Source organism: Bombina bombina, chromosome 8, assembly GCF_027579735.1.
Source record: "Bombina bombina isolate aBomBom1 chromosome 8, aBomBom1.pri, whole genome shotgun sequence".
Taxonomy (NCBI): Eukaryota; Metazoa; Chordata; class Amphibia; order Anura; family Bombinatoridae; genus Bombina; species Bombina bombina.
The window spans coordinates 188,182,994-188,201,988 of record NC_069506.1 but is presented as its reverse complement, the minus strand read 5'-3'; the positions used below and the strand labels follow the sequence as shown (position 1 = coordinate 188,201,988).

At 41.5% G+C, this 18,995-nt stretch overlaps 1 protein-coding gene across 1 annotated transcript in view; it reads left to right on the top strand.

The window, feature by feature from the left end:
• LOC128638676 (kinesin-like protein KIF18B) overlaps nucleotides 1-18,995 on the top strand; it is a 258,121-nt gene that overhangs the window by 41,263 nt on the left and 197,863 nt on the right. The window lies entirely within an intron of this gene.

The window sequence follows — 18,995 nt, the reverse complement described above, 5'->3', positions numbered from 1 at the left end:
GAAGAGTTTCTACTCTAGCTAAGCGTACCACTACCTCTGACGAGGACAGTTGTGCTTTTTAGATCCAATGGATAAAAAATGTTTATTCAACAGGGTTTTATCCTGCAGCCCCTTGCATACATTGCTTCTGTCACTGCTGCTGCGGCGTTCTGGGTTGAGTCTCTTGATGAGGCTTTACAGTTAAGCGACTCCATTGGATGAATATATTTGACAAGCTTATGCTAGCCAATTCCTTTGTTTTCTGATGCCTTGTTCATTTGACTAGACTAACGGCTAAGAATTCTGTTTTTTACTATACTGGCGCGCAGAGCGCTATGGCTTATATCATGGTCAGCTGTCGTGACTTTAATAAATAAGCTACTTAACTTCCCTTCAAGGGGCAGACCCTATTCGGGCCTGGTTTGAAGGAGATTATTGCTTATATCACTGGAGGAAAAGGTCATGCCCTTCCTCAGGATAGGTCTAAATCAAGGGCAAAAAAAAAAAAAAAAAAAAAAGTCTAATTTTCGTACCTTTTAAAAACTTCAGGGCAGGTGTGGCATCCTCTTCCTCTAAGGCAAAACAAGAGGGAATTTTTGCTCAGTCCAAGGCGGTCTGGAGACAATCGGACCTGGAACAAAGATAAGCAGGCCAAGGAGCCTGCTGCTGCCTCTAAGGCAGCATGAAGGAACGGACCCCTATCCGGTAACGGATCCTATAGGGGGCAGACTTTCATTCTTTGCCCAGGCGTGGGCAAGAGATGCCCAGGATCCCTAGGCATTGGAATTTATATCCCAGAGATATCTTCTGGATTTCAAAGATTCCCCCCCAAAAAAAGGGGAGATTTCGCCTTTCACAATTATCTGCAAACCAGATAAAGAAGGAGGCATTCTTACATTGTGTACGAGATCCATCCAGTTCCAAGAGAGGAACAGGGACAGAGTTTTTACTCAAATCTGTTTGTGGTTCCCAAGGAGAGGGAACCTTCAGACCTATTTTGGATCTAAAGATCTTAAACAAATTCCTCAGAATTCCGTCATTTAAGATGGAAACTATTCGTACCATCTTAACTATGATCCAGGAGAGTCAATAGAGGACTACAATGGATTTGAAGGATGCTTATCCTCACATTGTGATGCATAAAGATCACCATCGTTTTTCAGGTTTGCCTTTCTAGACAGGCATTACCAGTTTGTAGCTCTTTCCTTTGGGATATCTACAGCCCCAAGAATCTTTATGGAGGTTCTGGGGTCGCTTTGGCGGTCCTTAGACCGCAGGGCATAGAAGTGGCCCCTTATTTAGACGACATCCTGATACAGGCGTCAAACATCCAAATTGCCCAGTCTCATACGGACGTAGTACTGGCATTTCTGAGATCACATGGGTGGAAAGTGAACAAGGAAAGAGTTCTCTATCCCCAATCTCAAGGGTTTCTCTCCTAGGGACTCTGATAGATTCTGTAGAAATGAAAATTTACCTGACGGAGTCCAGGTTGTCAAAGTTTCTAACTTTCTGCCGTGTTTTTTTCATCCCATCCGCGCCCTTCAGTGGCTCAGTACATGAATGAAATCGGCTTAATGGTAGCGGCAAGGGACATAGTACCGTTTGCACGTCTACATTTCAGACCGCTGCAACTATGCATGCTCAGTCAGAGGAACGGGGATTACACAGATTTGTCCCCCTGTTAAACCTGGACCAAGAGACCAGAGATTCTCTTCTCTGGTGACTATGTCGGGTCCATCTGTCCAAGGGTATGACCTTCCGCAGGTCAGATGGGACAATTGTTACAATAGATGCCAGCCTTTTAGGTTGGGATGCAGTCTGGAACTCCCTGAAGGCTCAGGGATAGTGGACTTAGGAGGAGACCCTCCTTCTAATAAATATTCTGGAACTGGGAGTGATATTCCATGCTCTTCAGACTTGGCCTCAGTTAGCAACTCTGAGGTACATCATACTCAGTCGGACAATATACACGACTGTGGCTTACATCAGCCATCAAGGGGGAACAGAAGTTCCCTAGCGATGTTAGAAGTCTTACAATAATTCACTGGACAGAGACTCACTCTTGTCTATCAGCTATCCATATCCCAGGTGTTGAGAACTGGGAGGTGGATTTTCTAAGTCGTCAGACTTTTCTTCCGGGGGAGTGGGATTTCCTCCGGAGGTCAAGACCAAGCAGGAGAGGGCTTTGGTGTTTTTGACAGCGCCTGCGTAGCCACGCAGGACCTGGTATGCAGATCTGGTGGACATGTCATCCTTTCCATCACGGTCTCTGCTTCAGAGACAGGTCCCTCTACCTCAGGGTCCTTTCAACCATCTAAATAGAATCAATCTGAGATGGACTGCCTGGAGACTGAACGCTTGATGTTATCAAAGCATGGCTTCTCCGAGTCAGTCATTGATACCTTAATACAGACATGAAAGCCTGTCTCTAGGAAAATTGAACATAGATATGGTGTAAATATCTGATTGTTATGAATCCAAGGGTTACTCATGGAGTAAAGTCTGGATTCCCAGGATATTATCTTTTCTCCAAGATGTTTTTGAGAAAAGGGTTGTCAGCTAATTCCTTAAAAGGGGACAGATTTTTACTCTGTCTATTTTTTTGCACAAGCGTCTGGCAGGTATTCTAGACGTTCAGGCATTTGGTCAGGCTTTGGTTAGGTCCAAGCCTGTGTTTAAAACTGTTGCTCCGCCATGGAGCTTAAACCTGATTCCTAAGGTTCTTCAAGAAGTTCCGTTTGAACCTTTTTTGTTCCATAGATATCAATCTTTATCTTGGAAAGTTCCTTTTGGGTAGCTAATTCCTCGACTTGTAGAGTCTCCAAGTTATCTGTTACAATGTGATTCTCCTTATCTGGTCCTTCGTACGGATAAGGTAGTCCTGCGTACCAACCTGGGTTTTTTCCTAAGGTGGTATCTAACAAGTACATCACTCAAGAGATAGTTGTTCCATGCTTGTATCCTAATCCTTCCTCAAAGAAGGAACGTCTATTACACAATATTGGACGTGGTTTGTGCTTTAAAGTTTTACTTACAAGCTACTACAGTTTTCATCAAACGTTCACCTTGTTTGTTGTCTATTCTGGACAGAGGAGAGGTCAAAAGACATCAGCAGCCTCTCTGTCTTTTTGGTTAAAAAGCATAATTCATTTAGCTTATGAGACTGCTGGACAGCAGCCTCCTGAAGGGATTACAGCTCATTCTACTAGAGCTGTGGTTTTCACTTGGGCCTTTTTTAAATGTGGCTTCTGTTGAACAGATTTACAAGACGGAGTCTTGGTCTGCGCTTCATACTTTTCAAATTTAACAAATTTGATACCTTGCTTCTTCGGAGGCTATTTTTGGGAGAAAGGGTTTTTTACAGGCAGTGGTAACTTCCGTTTAAGTACCTGCCTTGTCCCTCCCATCATCCGTGTACTTTAGCTTTGGTATTGGTATTCCATAAGTAATGGATGATCCGTGGACTGGATACACTTAACAAGAGAAAACATAATTTATGCTTACCTGATAAATTTATTTCTCTTGTAGTGTATCCAGTCCACGGCCCGCCCTGTCACTTTAAGGCAGGTAATTTTTTCATTTGAACTACAGTCACCACTGCACCCTATAGTTTTTCCTTTCTCTGCATGTTTTCGGTCGAATGACTGAATATGGCAGTTAGGGGAGGAGCTATATAGCAGCTTTGCTGTGGGTGGACTCTTGCAGCTTCCTGTTGGGAAGGAGAATATATTCCATAAGTAATGGATGATCCGTGGACTGGATACACTACAAGAGAAATAAATTTATCAGGTAAGCATAAATTATGTTTTTTCTATCTAGAAGATATCACGTATTGTTAGTTTCTTTCATGTAATTGGCAAGAGTCCATGAGCTAGTGACGTATGGGATATACATTGCTACCAGGAGGGGCAAAGTTTCCCAAACCTCAAAATGCCTATAAATACACCCCCCACCACACCCACAATTCAGTTTTACAAACTTTGCCTCCTATGGAGGTGGTGAAGTAAGTTTGTGCTAGATTTCTACGTTGATATGCGCTTCTCAGCATGCTGAAGCCCGGTTTTCCTCTGAGTGCAGTGAATGACAGAGGGATGTGAAGGAAGTATTGCCTATTGAATACTATAGTAAAAAGAGGAGAATGTTCCAAATCCCTTAGCAAAACTTTGTGAGGCTGACAGGTTGATTAAAAGAAATAATCTTTATTAGAATAGTCCATAGGTATACAGCAAGACACCAAGGGTAAAAACAAAGTGATACAAAGTTTGACCGCTTTCGGTCAACAGACCGTAGTCATAAACTTAAAATCTTGCAACATGTGCATACTATTTAAAACATTATATCCTTTGTTATAACATACTTCTTATGAGACAACTTTATATATGGTGGGTCTATGAACATTGTTTTGATTATATTTATAAGTATACTTCTGTTTTTTCATTATGTTTATGTTTTATTTTTTGATTGGTTTCACTTGTACATATGTGAATGCAACTATAATAACTATCAGATTAAGGTATTAGTACACTTGTATATTACTTCAGCCAGGTAATTAAAGGGTTAAACATGGGTGTGTTGAGCTCCTCCAATGAGAGGAAGCTATTTGTTTTAAATAGTATGCACATGTTGCAAGATTTTAAGTTTATGACTACGGTCTGTTGACCGAAACCGGTCAAACTTTGTATCACTTTGTTTTTACCCTTGGTGTCTTGCTGTATACGTATGGACTATTCTAATAAAGATTATTTCTTTTAATCAACCTGAGTGTCAGCCTCACAAAGTTTTGCTAAGGGATTTGGAACATTCTCCTCTTTTTACTATTTACGTTGTGGATTTCTGGGACTCCACTCTTTTGCACAAGGGTTCCTGTACTCTCTGCAGGTAGCTGACAAGGGAGCTGCTGAAACCGGATGCTGGAAGGAGGGGCTTAGGGGCTGAACTGTGTGTGTGTGCAGTAAGGAGGATCTTGAAGACGCTGGGATTGCAAGCTGCAGCAGCCACAAGGAACTAAGGCTGTATTAACACGCTGAACTGTGAGTGCTGCTTGAACTGTATTCTGTGACAACGTTTGCTTGCTTGCGCTATTGGTGTCTATATTGTTAGCCTTAGGAGGTGTTGGAGATTGTACACATTTTATTGCTGCCTGGTCAGCGTTGTGTTTTGTTCCTCCCCTAAGGTATTGTGGCTACTAATTTCCACACATGCACCATAGCAGCCTATATGCTTCATCTATAATCATCTGTACAGACAGCACATCATACAACTTGGACAAGGGATTGAGCTCATAACTATCACTAGTAGGCGTGTTGTATCCAGGGTAAACCATTACCCCACACGCTTTTTTACTACTTATATGTGAACTTTGGTTTCTCTCCCCTTTGTTTATATTTGAATGTCATTGGTACAATCTGCTCCTCACACACACATACTATTACTTGGGAATAATACTAGCCCCCACGACAGCCCCTCTGCTGATTATCTTTAGTCCACTACTCTATTTACACCTTTTGTGCAGACTTCGGTATATTTTGTTCTAAGTTTTATATATTGAATACTATGGTCATCCTATCGGGGATCTATTTCATAGGTTCTCTGTTATCGGTCGTAGAGATCTCTTCTCCTACCTCCCTTTTCAGATCGACGATATACTCTTATATACCATTAAGTGCATTTGTTGTAAACTTGTGGTAACTGTTCCTCCGGCTGTAGTTTGTGTTAGTTGTCATGATAAACTTTCAAAAGCAGATATTTCCATTAGTAGTAGTCCATTACCTGTTGTTGTTCCTTCAACATCTAATGTTCAGGATATTCCTGTTAATGTAAGATAATTTGTTTCTAATTCTATTCAGAAGGCCCTGTCTGTTATACCACCTTCTAATAAACGTAAAAGGTCTTTTAAAACTTCTCATAAATTAGATGAATTTTTATATGACCGCCAACATTCTGATTTATCTATCTCTGATGAGGATCTATCTGGTTCAGAAGATTCTGCCTCAGATATTGACACTGACAAATCTTCATATTTATTTAAGATAGAGTTTATTCGTTCCTTACTTAAAGAGGTGTTGATTGCATTAGATATGGAGGAGTCTAGTCCTCTTGATATTAAAACCAGTAAACGTTTAAATTAGGTTTTTAAACCTCATGTAGTTATTCCAGATGTTTTTCCAGTTCCTGATGCTATTTTAGATGTAATTTCGAGAGAATGGAATAGTTTGGGTACTTCATTTACTCCTTCTTTCTCCTTATGACTAACAAGCTGTTTGAATTACACCTGTTCAGATGAAAAATTGTACAGTGAACAAATGAGGCAACTCACCCCTAACTTACAGTAAAAACTCTGGGGCCTAATCTACAGATACGCCATATTATATATATCTATAACTTAGTGTATTGCATTAGAGGATATAAAAGGCTTTTTAAAGAACACTATGTTGCAGAGAAAAAAGAAAAAAATTCCTGTCTCAAATACTTATACGAAGACTTGAATTTTACTCTAAATGAATTCCTTAAGCACATGTAATACCACAGAAGATCTTGTGAAAGAAGTAAATAACGTACATAGCTATATGGACATTATATTAGCAAGCATAATTATAAAATGTGATACATTTAATATGACTGTATATCTAGGTATCCCTGTACTTGTAGTTATATTTCTCAGAACCAACAATCTAGAAGACTTACACAAAATTCACAGCTATTAAGAGACCCTTTAACCTCCTGATACCTAGTATACCATTTATATTTCGACTGTTGTTAAACATAAGATACAAACAAAATACAATTTTTATATGCCCATGCACTTATTCAAAATAACCCAGTAGATATTATAAGAGATATGGACCCTTATATTGAACAACTGTAGTAAGCTGTTTGAAGATGTTTAGCCCTTATCACACAGAGCAGTATTGAAAGATCAAATGCCACCTCCTACCACAGGGGTTATGGGAGAAAGACAGCAAATGTCACAGTTAAATTTTGATTTGGCTGTGAAGCAAATTTGCCATAAATTTTCTCTTACTTGGTGTATTCAGTCCACGGATTCATCCTTACTTGTGGGATATTTTCAATCCCTACAGGAAGTGGCAAAGAGAGCACACAGCAAAGCTGTCCATATAGCTCCCCTCAGGCTCCGCCCCCCCCAGTCATTCTCTTTGCCGCTCTAACAAGTAGCATCTCCACGGGGGGGGTAAAGAGTATGTGGTGTTAGATTTGTAGTTTTATTTCTTCAATCAAGAGTTTGTTATTTTAAAATAGTGCCGGCTTGTACTATTTACTCTGAGGCAGAACAGTGATGAAGATTTCTGCTGAGAGGAATATGATTTTAGCACCAGTAACTAAAATCCATTGCTGTTCCCACGCAGGACTGTTGAATACCAGAGAACTTCAGTTGGGGGGAACAGTTTGCAGGCTTAACTGCTTAAGGTATGCTCAGTCATTTTTTTCTAACAAGACCTGGTAATGCTAGAAGACTGATAGAAATCCCCATGTGGAAAGGTAAGCCATTTTCTGAGACTCAGTATAGAAGGATGGCTTAGTTTACAGGGCTTAAATCACTGGTGGACACTGTTATGGTTAAAATCGATTATTTTTTAATATAATCTGATGTTTGCACAAGTGTTTATCATGTTTGGAACACTTTTTAGGGGTTTTATACGCCTGGCATAATTTTAGACACCTTTTTTGGCTTAGGAAGGCCTCACAACTCCGGAGTGAAGAGGGAGAGGGCCTAATTTTCGCGCCTCAGTTGCGCAGTTCTTTCACAAGATAGCTTCATGCAGCTTCACATGTAGAGTCCAGAGATTGCAGGAGGACTACAGGGAGGCTTATTTTTGTTCCACAACTAATCCCCAAGGAAGGTAGTGTGTTAAACTGGTGGCCAGCTTCAATTTGCTCCGGTTTGGGCAATAAGGGGTTAATTGGCTTGAAACTTGGTGTGCAATCTTTTCAAAGCATTAGGATCATATGGTGTAAATTTCATAAAGATCGGATGTTTTTTGGAGATTTGGTAAAAAAGTGTGTGCTTTTTATTATTTAAAGGCACAGTAACGTTTTTTCAAAAAGTGTATTTTTCTGTATTTGAGTGCTATCTAAGTCTGTCTAAGCCTACTGATAGACCTTGTTCTATGTGTTTAAAAGCCATGGCGGTACCCCCATTGCATTTGTGTTTAAAGTGTGCTAAGGTATCTAAACATTTTAATGACCATGCATTGACACTTAAAAATGTAGCCCAAGATGATTCTTTGACGGAAACTAATGAGGATAGTCCTCCTTCCTCTCCCTATGTGTCGACACCAGTTACGCCCGCGCAAGCGTTGCCTAGTACCTCTAGCGCATTGGCCCCTATTACTTTACAACAATTAGCAGCAGTAATGGATAATTCCCTTGCAGCATTTTTATCCAAACTGCCTATTTTTCCAAAAAAGCGCGATAGCTCAGTTTTAAATACAGAGGATGAGCAATCTGAAGCTTTGGGTAATTTATCTGTAGTACCCTCACAAAACTCAGAAGTAGCAGTGAGGGGCGGTCTGTCTGAGGGAGGAATTTCTGACACAGGAAAAGTTTCTCAGCAGGCAGAGTCAGATTCCTTAGCGTTTAAATTTAAGCTGGAACACCTCCGCGTCCGGCTCAAGGAGGTTTTAGCTACGCTGGATGATTGTGACCCCATGGTGGTCCCTGAAAAATTGTGTAAAATGGACAGGTTTTTAGAGGTCCCTGTATACACTGAGGCATTTCCGATCCCAAAGAGGGTGGCGGATATTGTGACTAAGGAGTGGGAGAGACCAGGTGTACCCTTTGTTCCCCCACCTATCTTTAATAAAATGTTCCCCATAAATGACCCCAGGCGGGACGCGTGGCAGACGATCCCCAAGGTAGAGGGGCTGTTTCAACACTTGCTAAGCGTACAACTATACCAATAGAGGACAGTTGTGCTTTCAAAGATCCTATGGATAAAAAATTGGAAGGTTTGCTGAAGAAAAATTTTGTTCAGCAAGGTTTTCTTCTTCAACCAATTGCCTGCATTATTCCGATAACTACTGCAGCGGCTTTTTGGTTCGAGGCCCTGGAGGAGTCGCTCCAGAGGGAGACTTCATATGATGAGGTCATGGATAGAATTCATGCTCTAAAGCTGGCTAATTCTTTTATCACTGATGCCGCTCTCCAATTAGCTAAGCTAGCGGCGAAAAACTTAGGCTTTGCCATCATGGCGCGAAGAGCGCTTTGGCTCAAATCATGGTCGGCTGATGTGTCGTCCAAAACAAAACTGTTAAATATTCCCTTCAAGGGGAAAGCCCTATTTGGCCCAGAGCTGAAAGAAATTATTTCAGATATCACTGGAAGCAAGGGCCATGCCCTGCCACAAGATAGGCCGTTTAAGGCCAAAAACAAGGCTAATTTTTGCTCCTTTCGCAACTTCAGGAGCGGACCTGCCACAACCTCTGCTGCCGCAAAGCAAGATAACGCTTCCCAGCCCAAAGCAACTTGGAAATCCCTGCAGGGCTGGAATAAGGGTAAACAGGCCAAGAAGCCTGCTCCTGCTACCAGGACAGCATGAAGGGGTAGCCCCCGATCCGGGATCGGATCGAGTAGGGGGCAGACTTTCTCTCTTCGCTCAGGCTTGGGCAAGAGATGTTCCAGATCCCTGGGCATTAGAAATAGTTGCTCAGGGGTACCTTCTAGAATTCAAGGATTCTCCCCCAAGGGGAAGGTTCCACATTTCTTATTCGTCTTCAGACCAAATAAAGAAACAGGCGTTCTTACGCTGTGTAGAAGATCTGCTAAAGATGGGAGTGATACACCCAGTTCCAATTGTAGAACAAGGTCTGGGTTTTTACTCAAACCTGTTTGTAGTTCCCAAAAAGGAGGGAATTTTCAGGCCAATCCTGGATCTAAAAATTCTAAACAAATTCCTCAAAGATGGAAACCATTCGGACAATCTTGCCGATGACCCAGGAGGGTCAATATATGATTACCGTGGATATAAAGGATGCGTACCTACATATTCCTATCCACAAAGATCACCATCAGTTCCTAAGGTTCGCCTTCCTGGGCAAACAGCTAGGGTCCCTTCTAGCGGTACTAAGACCGCGGGGCATTGCAGTAGCACCTTGCCTAGACGACATATTAATACAGGCGTCGTCCTTTCACAGAGCCAAGGCTCATACGGACATCGTTCTGGCCTTTCTAAGGTCTCACGGGTGGAAGGTGAACGTAGAAAAGAGTTCTCTGTCCCCGCTCACAAGGGTTCCTTTCCTGGGAACACTAATAGACTCGGTAGAAATGAAAATCTTTCTGACAGAGGTCAGGAAGTCAAAACTGCTGAATACTTGCCGAGTTCTTCATTCCATTCCTCGGCCTTCCGTGGCTCAGTGCATGGAAGTCATTGGTTTAATGGTTGCGGCAATGGACGTAGTCCCTTTTGCCTGAATTCATCTCAGACCACTGCAGCTGTGCATGCTCAAACAGTGGAATGGAGATTACGCAGATTTGTCTCCTCAAGTACAAATGGACCAGAAAACCAGAGACTCTCTTCTCTGGTGGTTGTCTCAAGATCACCTGTCTCAGGGATTGAGTTTCCGCAGACTGGAGTGGATCATTGTCACGACAGAGGCTGGGGTGCGGTCTGGAACTCCCTGAAGGCTCAGGGACTATGGTCTCGGGAAGAATCTCTTCTTCCGATAAACATTTTGGAGTTGAGAGCGATATTCAATACGCTCCAGGTGTGGCCTCAACTAGCGGAGGCCAAATTCATCAGATTTCAGTCGGACAACATCACGACTGTAGCGTACATCAATCATCAGGGAGGAACAAAAAGTTCCCTAGCGATGAAGGAAGTATCCAAAATCATCAAATGGGCGGAGGATCACTCCTGCCATCTATCTGCAATTCACATCCCAAGGGTAGACAACTGGGAGGCGGATTTTCTAAGTCGTCAGACTTTCCATCCGGGGGAGTGGGAACTCCACCCGGAGGTTTTTGCTCAGCTAACTCAGCTATGGGGCATTCCAGAATTGGATCTGATGGCGTCCCGTCAGAACACCAAACTTCCCCTTTACGGTTCCAGATCCGGGGATCCCAAGGCGGCATTGATGGATACATTAATAGCGCCTTGGTCGTTCAGTCTAGCTTATGTCTTTCCACCGTTTCCTCTTCTCCTTCGGCTAGTAGCCAGAATCAAACAGGAGAAGGCTTCGGTAATTCTGATAGCGCCTGCGTGGCCATGCAGGACTTGGTATGCAGACCTAGTGGACATGTCATCGGTCCCACCATGGAAACTGCCATTGAGGCAGGATCTTCTTATTCAAGGTCCTTTCAAGCATCCAAATCTAGTTTCTCTGAATCAATTATAGACACTCTGATACAGGCCAGAAAGCCTGTCATCAGGAAAATTTACCATAAGATATGGCGGAAATATCTTTGTTGGTGTGAATCCAAGGGTTACTCGTGGAGTAAGATTAGGATTCCAAGGATATGGTTTTTTCTCCAAGAAGGATTGGAGAAGGGTCTGTCAACTAGTTCCTTAAAGGGGCAGATATCTGCTCTGTCTATTCTGTTACATAAGCGTCTGGCTGCTGTACCAGACGTTCAGGTGTTTGCACAGGCCCTAGTCAGAATCAAGCCTGTGGCTCCTCTATGGAGTCTAAATTTAGTTCTTTCAGTTCTTCAAGGGGTTCCGTTTGAACCTTTGCATTCCATAGATATTAAGTTTTTATCTTGGAAAGTTTTGTTTTTAGTAGCCATTTCTTCTGCTCGAAGAGTTTCTGAATTGTCTGCTTTGCAGTGTAATTCACCCTATCTGGTGTTCCATGCAGATAAGGTTGTTTTGCGCACCAAACCTGGTTTCCTTCCAAAAGTGGTTTCTAATAAGAATATTAACCAGGAAATCATTGTTCCTTCTCTGTGTCCTAATCCAGTTTCTAAGAAGGACCGACTTTTACACAATCTTGACGTGGTTCGTGCTTTAAAATTCTATTTAAAAGCAACTAAAGATTTCAGACAAACATCATCCTTGTTTGTTGTCTATTCTGGTAAGAGGAGAGGTCAGAAAGCGTCTGCTACCTCTTTCCTTTTGGCTGAAAAGCATCATCCGTTTGGCTTATGAGACTGCGGGACAGCAGCCTCCTGAACGAATTACAGCTCATTCCACTAGAGCTCTGGCTTCCACATGGGCTTTCAAGAATGAGGCTTCTGTTGAACAGATTTGTAAGGCAGCGACTTGGTCTCACTGCATACATTTGCCAAATTTTACAAATTCGATACTTTTGCTTCTTCGGAGGCTATTTTTGGGAGAGAGGTTTTGCAAGCAGTGGTGCCTTCCGTTTAGGTTACCTGACTTGTTCCCTCCCTTCATCCGTGTCCTATTGCTTTGGTATTGGTATCCCACAAGTAAGGATGAATCCGTGGACTGAATACACCAAGTAAGAGAAAACAGAATTTATGCTTACCTGATAAATTACTTTCTCTTACGGTGTATTCAGTCCACGGCCCGCCCTGACATTTAAGTCAGGTTCAAATTTAATTTATAATAACTACAGTCACCACTGCACCCTATGGTTCTCCTTTTTCTCCTAACCATCGGTCGAATGACGGGAGGGCGGAGCCTGAGGGGAGCTATATGGACAGCTTTGCTGTGTGCTCTCTTTGCCACTTCCTGTAGGGATTGAGAATATCCCACAAGTAAGGATGAATCCGTGGACTGAATACACCGTAAGAGAAAGTAATTTATCAGGTAAGCATAAATTCTGGGGTTTTTTTGTTTTTTTTTTCCTTTTCCAGTGTTTACACTAAAGTAGTGAAGATCAATTAACATTAACTCCTACCCGAGGGGTTATGGGAGTAACCAGTGTTGAAAGGCCAAGTATCACCTCCTACCGCAGGGGTTATGGGAGAGAGACAATAAACGTCCAAATGTCACATTAAAGTTTCGATTTGGCTCAGAAGCAAGATCAGAATATTATTTCTTTTTCCCTTTTTTCCAGTGTTTGCACTAAAGTAGTGAAGATTAATTAACAATAACTCCTACCCACAGGATTATGGGAGTAAGCGTCTTCTACCAGAAAGGTTATGGGAGATTATAGCAGAAGCCTGTGGCCCAGATAGATATCACAGTCCATGTGTGTATGTGAATGGAAAGCTCCACATTTAGTTAAGTAGCCATCATTCGGTTTGCCTATCAATTCAGCGCTGCATAGTTAAACCAAAAATGCCTTGAGTTTTATCCTGCACTCACCGCAGCACAAGAAAGCTGAGACAGTGTCCTTGTAGTTAATGCTAACAGCACAAATTAACCACAGATGTTTCCCTCCCACAGGGGAGGCTAATGTAGCGATTTCCAGATATTATATAGGCTTTAACATATAGAAAGTACCTTCCTGGGACACCGCAATCTAGTGCTGTCAAACCATCTGCTCCTCCGTAACCGGCAGGTTATGTTCTCTCCACTCTACGATATAGCAACCAGCTGCTTCTCCACAGCCGATCCTCTTGCCAGATAACCACACCCGTGGCTGTATCTTACTCTGCTCACCTTGGCACGGCTTTAAACAATTATCAGTTAGACCGCATCAACTGCGGATCGACTCACAGCCAGCTTCAGAGATGGTGCTGCTCCACCATAGGAGCCATCGTAGCAGGGACTTCAGGGCGCTGTATGTTAACGCTGAGGCGCCAAGGTGCAGACGCTCTGCACACTCCGCCTCTCGCCGGAAGTTCCTCCAGCAAAAGTCAATTCAATAGTCCGATATCAGTCTCATTTACTCCTTCTTTAAGGTTTAAGAGACTGTACCCTTTGCCGGCTTATAGATTGGAGTTTTGGGAGAAAATCCCCAAAGTTGATGGGGCTATCTCTACTCTTGCTAAACGTACTACTATTCCTACGGCAGATAGTACTTCTTTTAAAGATCCTTTAGATAGGAAACTTGAATCTTTTCTAAGGAAGGCTTATTTATGTTAAGGTAATCTTCTTAGGCCTGCTATTTCTTTGGCTGATGTTGCTGCAGCTTCAACTTTTTGTTTGGAGGCTTTAGCGCAACAAGTACCAGATCATAATGTGTATAGCATTTTTAAAGGGACAGTAAACACCAGAATTTTTGTTGTTTAAAAAGGTAGATAATTCCTTTATTACCCATTCCCCAATTTTGCATAACCAACACAGTTATAATAATATACTTTTTACCTCTGTGATTATCTTGTATCTAAGCCTCTGCAAACTGCCCCCTTATTTCAGTTCTTTTGACAGACATGCATTTTTAGCCAATCAGTGCTTGCTCTTAGGAGCTTTACGTGCCGGAGCTCAATGTTATCTATATGAAACACATGAACTAACGCCCTCTAGTGGTGAAAACTGTCAAAATGCTTTCCGATTAGAGGCAGTCTTCAAGCTCTAAGAAATTAGCACATGAACCTCCTAGATTTAGCTTTCAACTAAGAATACCAAGAGAACAAAGCAAAATTGGTAATAAAAGTAAATTGGAAAGTTGTTTAAAATTACATGTCCTATTTAAATCATGAAAGATTTTTTGTGACTTTACTGTCCCTTTAAGCTTCTTCAACATGCTAATAATTTCATTTGTGATGCCATTTTTTATATCATTAGAATTGATGTCAGGTATATGTCTTTAGCTATCTTAGCTAGAAGAGCTTTGTGGCTTAAATCTTGGAATGCAGATATGACTTCTAAGTCAACGTTGCTTTCTCTTTCTTTCCAGGGTAATAAATTATTTGGTTCTCAGTTGGATTCTATAATTTCAACTGTCACTGGGGGGAAGGGAGCTTTTTTGCCTCAGGATAAAAAATCTAAGGGTAAATTTAGGGCTGCTAACCGTTTTCGTTCCTTTCGTCAGAATAAGGAACAGAAGCCTGACCCTTCCCCTAAAGGAACGGCTTCCAATTGGAAGCCTTCTCCAGTCTGGAATAAATCCAAGCCCTTTGGAAAATCATAACCAGCCCCCAAGTCCGCATGAAGGTGTGGCCCTCAGTCCAGCACAGCTGGTAGGGGGCAGGCTACGATTTTTCAAAGATGTTTGGAGCAATTCAGTCCAAAATCATTGGATTCAGAACATTGTTTCTCAGGGGTACAGAATAGGTTTCAAGGTAAGACCGCCTGTGAGAAGGTTTCTCTCTCTCACACATTCCAGTGAACCCAGTAAAGGCTCAGGCTTTCCTGAAGTGTGTTTCAGACCTGGAGTCTTCTGGGGTAGTTGTGCCAGTTCCATATCTGGAACGGGGTCTGGGGTTTTATTCAAATCTGTTTATTGTACCAAAGAAAGAGAATTCTTTCAGACCAGTTCTGGATATAAAAATTTTTAATCATTATGTAAGAATACCAACATTCAAGATGGTGACTATAAGGACTATTCTGCCTTTTGTTCTGCAAGGGCATTATATGTCCACAATAGATTTACAGGATGCTTATCTTCATATTCCAATTCATCCAGATCACTATCAGTTCCTGAGATTCTCTTTTCTAGATGAGCATTACCAATTTGTTGCTCTTCCTTTTGGCCTAGCAACAGCTCCAAGGATCTTTTCAAAGGTTCTCGGTGCCCTTCTCTCTGTAATCAGAGAGCGGGGTATTGCGGTGTTTCCTTATTTGGATGATATCTTGGTACTTGCTCAGTCTTTACATTCTGCAGAATCTCACACGAATCAACTTGTGTTGTTTCTTCAAGAACATGGTTGGAGGATCAATTTACCAAAAAGTTCCTTGATTCCTCAGACAAGGGTAACCTTTTTAGGCTTCCAGATAGATTCAGTATCCATGACTTTGTCTTTAACAGACAAAAGACGTCTGAAATTGGTTTCAGCTTGTCGGAACCTTCAGTCTCAATCATTCCCTTCAGTAGCTATGTGCATGGAAGTTTTAGGTCTCATGACTGCAGCATCGGACTCAATCCCCTTTGCTCGTTTTCACATGAGACCTCTTCAGCTTTGCATGCTGAATCAATGGTGCCGGGATTATACAAATATATCACAATTAATATCCTTAAATCCCAATGTTCAACACTCTCTGACGTGGTGGTTAAATCACCAGCGTTTAGTTCAAGGGGCCTCTTTTCTTCGTCCAACCTGGACTGTGATTTCAACAGATGCGAGTCTTTCAGGTTGCGGAGCTTTCTGGGGATCTCTGACAGTGCAGGGGGTTTGGAAATCTCAAGAGGCGAGATTACCAATCAATATTTTGGAACTCTGTGCAATTTTCAGAGCTCTTCAGTTCTGGCCTCTTCTGAAGAGAGAATCGTTTATTTGTTTTCAGACAGACAATGTCACAACCGTGGCGTATATCAATCATCAAGGTGGGACTCACAGTCCTCGGGCTATGAAAGAAGTATCTCGGATACTTGCATGGGCGAATCCAGCTCTTGTCTAATCTCTGCGGTTCATATCCCAGGTATAGACAATTGGGAAGAGGATTATCTCAGTCGCCAGACTTTACATCCGGGAGAATGGTCTCTTCACCCAGATGTGTTTCTTCAGATTGTTCAGATATGGGGGCTTCCAGAAATAGATCTGATGGCTTCTCATCTAAACAGGAAACTTCCCAGGTATCTGTCCAGATCCAGGGATCCTCAGGCGGAAGCAGTGGATGCGTTGTCACTTCCTTGGAATTATCAACCTGCTTATATCTTTCCGCCTCTAGTTATTCTTCCAAGAGTGATTTCCAAAATCATAATGGAAAGTTTGTTTGTACTGCTGGTGGCTCCAGCATGGCCACACAGGTTTTGGTATGCGGATCTTGTTTGGATGTCCAGTCGCCAACCTTGGCCACTTCCGTTAAGGTCAGACCTTCTATCTCAAGGTCCGTTTTTCTATCAGGATCTCAAATCATTAAATTTGAAGGTATGGAGATTGAACGCTTAGTGCTTAGTCATAGAAGTTTCTCTGACTCAGTGATTAATACTATGTTGCAGGCTCGTAAATCTGTGTCTAGAAGGATTTATTACCGAGTTTGGAAGACTTGTATTTCATGGTGTTCCTCTCATAAGTTCTCTTGGCATTCTTTTAGAATTCCTAGAATTGTACAGTTTCTTCAGGATGGTTTGGATAAGGGTTTGTCTGCAAGTTCCTTAAAAAGGACAAATCGCTGCGCTTACTGTTCTGTTTCACAGAATAATTGCTAATCTTCCTGACATTCGTTGTTTTGTACAGGCTTTGGTTCGTATCAAGCCTGTCATTAAGTCAATCTCTCCTCCTTGGAGTCTTAATTTGGTTTTGAGAGCTTTACAGGCTCCTCCGTTTGAGCATATGCATTCTCTGGATATTAAGTTACTTTCTTGGAAAGTGTTGTTTCTTTTGGCTATTTCTTCTGCTAGAAGAGTTTGAGTTATCTGCTCTTTCTTGTGAGTCTCCTTTTCTGATTTTTCATCAGGATAAGGCGGTTTTGCGGACTTCATTTAAATTTTTACCTAAGGTTGTGAATTCCAACAACATTAGTAGAGAAATTGTTGTCCCTTCATTGTGTCCTAATCCTAAGAATTCTTTGGAAAAATCTTTGCATTCTTTGGATGTGGTAAGAGCTTTGAAATATTATGTTGAAGCTACTAAAGATTTCAGAAAGACTTCTAGTCTATTTGTTATCTTTTCTGGTCCTAAGAAAGGTCAGAAAGCTTCTGCTATTTCTTTGGCTTCTTGGTTAAAACTTTTGATTCATCATGCTTATGTGGAGTCGGGTAAATCCCCGCCTCAGAGGATTACGGCTCATTCTACTAGGTCAGTTTCTACCTCCTGGGCTTTTAAGAATGAAGCTTCTGTTGATCAGATTTGCAAAGCAGCAACTTGGTCTTCTTTGCATACTTTTAGTAAATTCTACCATTTTTATGTTTTTTCTTCTTCAGAAGCAGTTTTTGGTAGAAAAGTTCTTCAGGCAGCTGTTTGAGTTTGATTCTTCTGCTTATAATTTCAGTTTTTTTCATTATAAGATTAAAACTTTTTGATTTGGGTTGTGGATTCTTTTTTCAGCGGAATTGGCTGTCTTTATTTTTATCCCTCCCTCTCTAGTGACTCTTGCGTGGAGTTCCACATCTTGGGTATTTGCTATCCCATACGTCACTAGCTCATGGACTCTTGCCAATTACATGAAAGAAAACATAATTTATGTAAGAACTTACCTGATAAATTCATTTCTTTCATATTGGCAAGAGTCCATGAGGCCCACCCTTTTTGTGGTGGTTATGATTTTTTTGTATAAAGCACAATTATTCCAATTCCTTGTTGATACTTTCACTCCTTTTCTTATCACCCCACTTCTTGGCTATTTGTTAAACCGAATTGTGGGTGTGGTGGGGGGTGTATTTATAGGCATTTTGAGGTTTGGGAAACTTTGCCCCTCCTGGTAGGAATGTATATCCCATACGTCACTAGCTCATGGACTCTTGCCAATATGAAATAAATGAATTTATCAGGTAAGTTCTTACATAAATTATGTTTTTTGCAGTTCTCAAAACTGAGAATTTGTGTCTGCAGAAATAACATGCCCCTTCACAGTAAAAATGTTATAAAATAAACATACAAAGTTAAGAAATAGAACTTAAAGGGACATACATCCAGATGTTGTTTTTCATTTATGATTCAGATAGAGCATACAATTTTAAACCATTTTCAGATTATAATGCATCTTACATAGAAAACTAGTTTTCCTCAAAATGCAGTTTATTTAGAAAAATCCTGCAGACATACGTAGGCAGAAACTTGCTCTTTAAAGGGACAGTCAAGTCCAAAAAACACTTTCATGATTCAGATAGGGCATGTAATTTTAAACAACTTTCCAATTTACTTTTATCACCAATTTTGCTTTGTTCTTTTGGTATTCTTAGTTGAAAGCTAAACCTAGGAGGTTCATATGCTAATTTCTTAGACCTTGAAGGCCGCCTCAGCATTTGACATTTTTTCACCACTGGAGTGCTATAGTTAATGTGTTTCATATAGATAACATTGCTCATGCACGTGAATTTACCGAGGAGTGAGCACTGATTGGCTAAAATGCAAGTCTGTGAGAAGAACTGAACTAAGGGGGC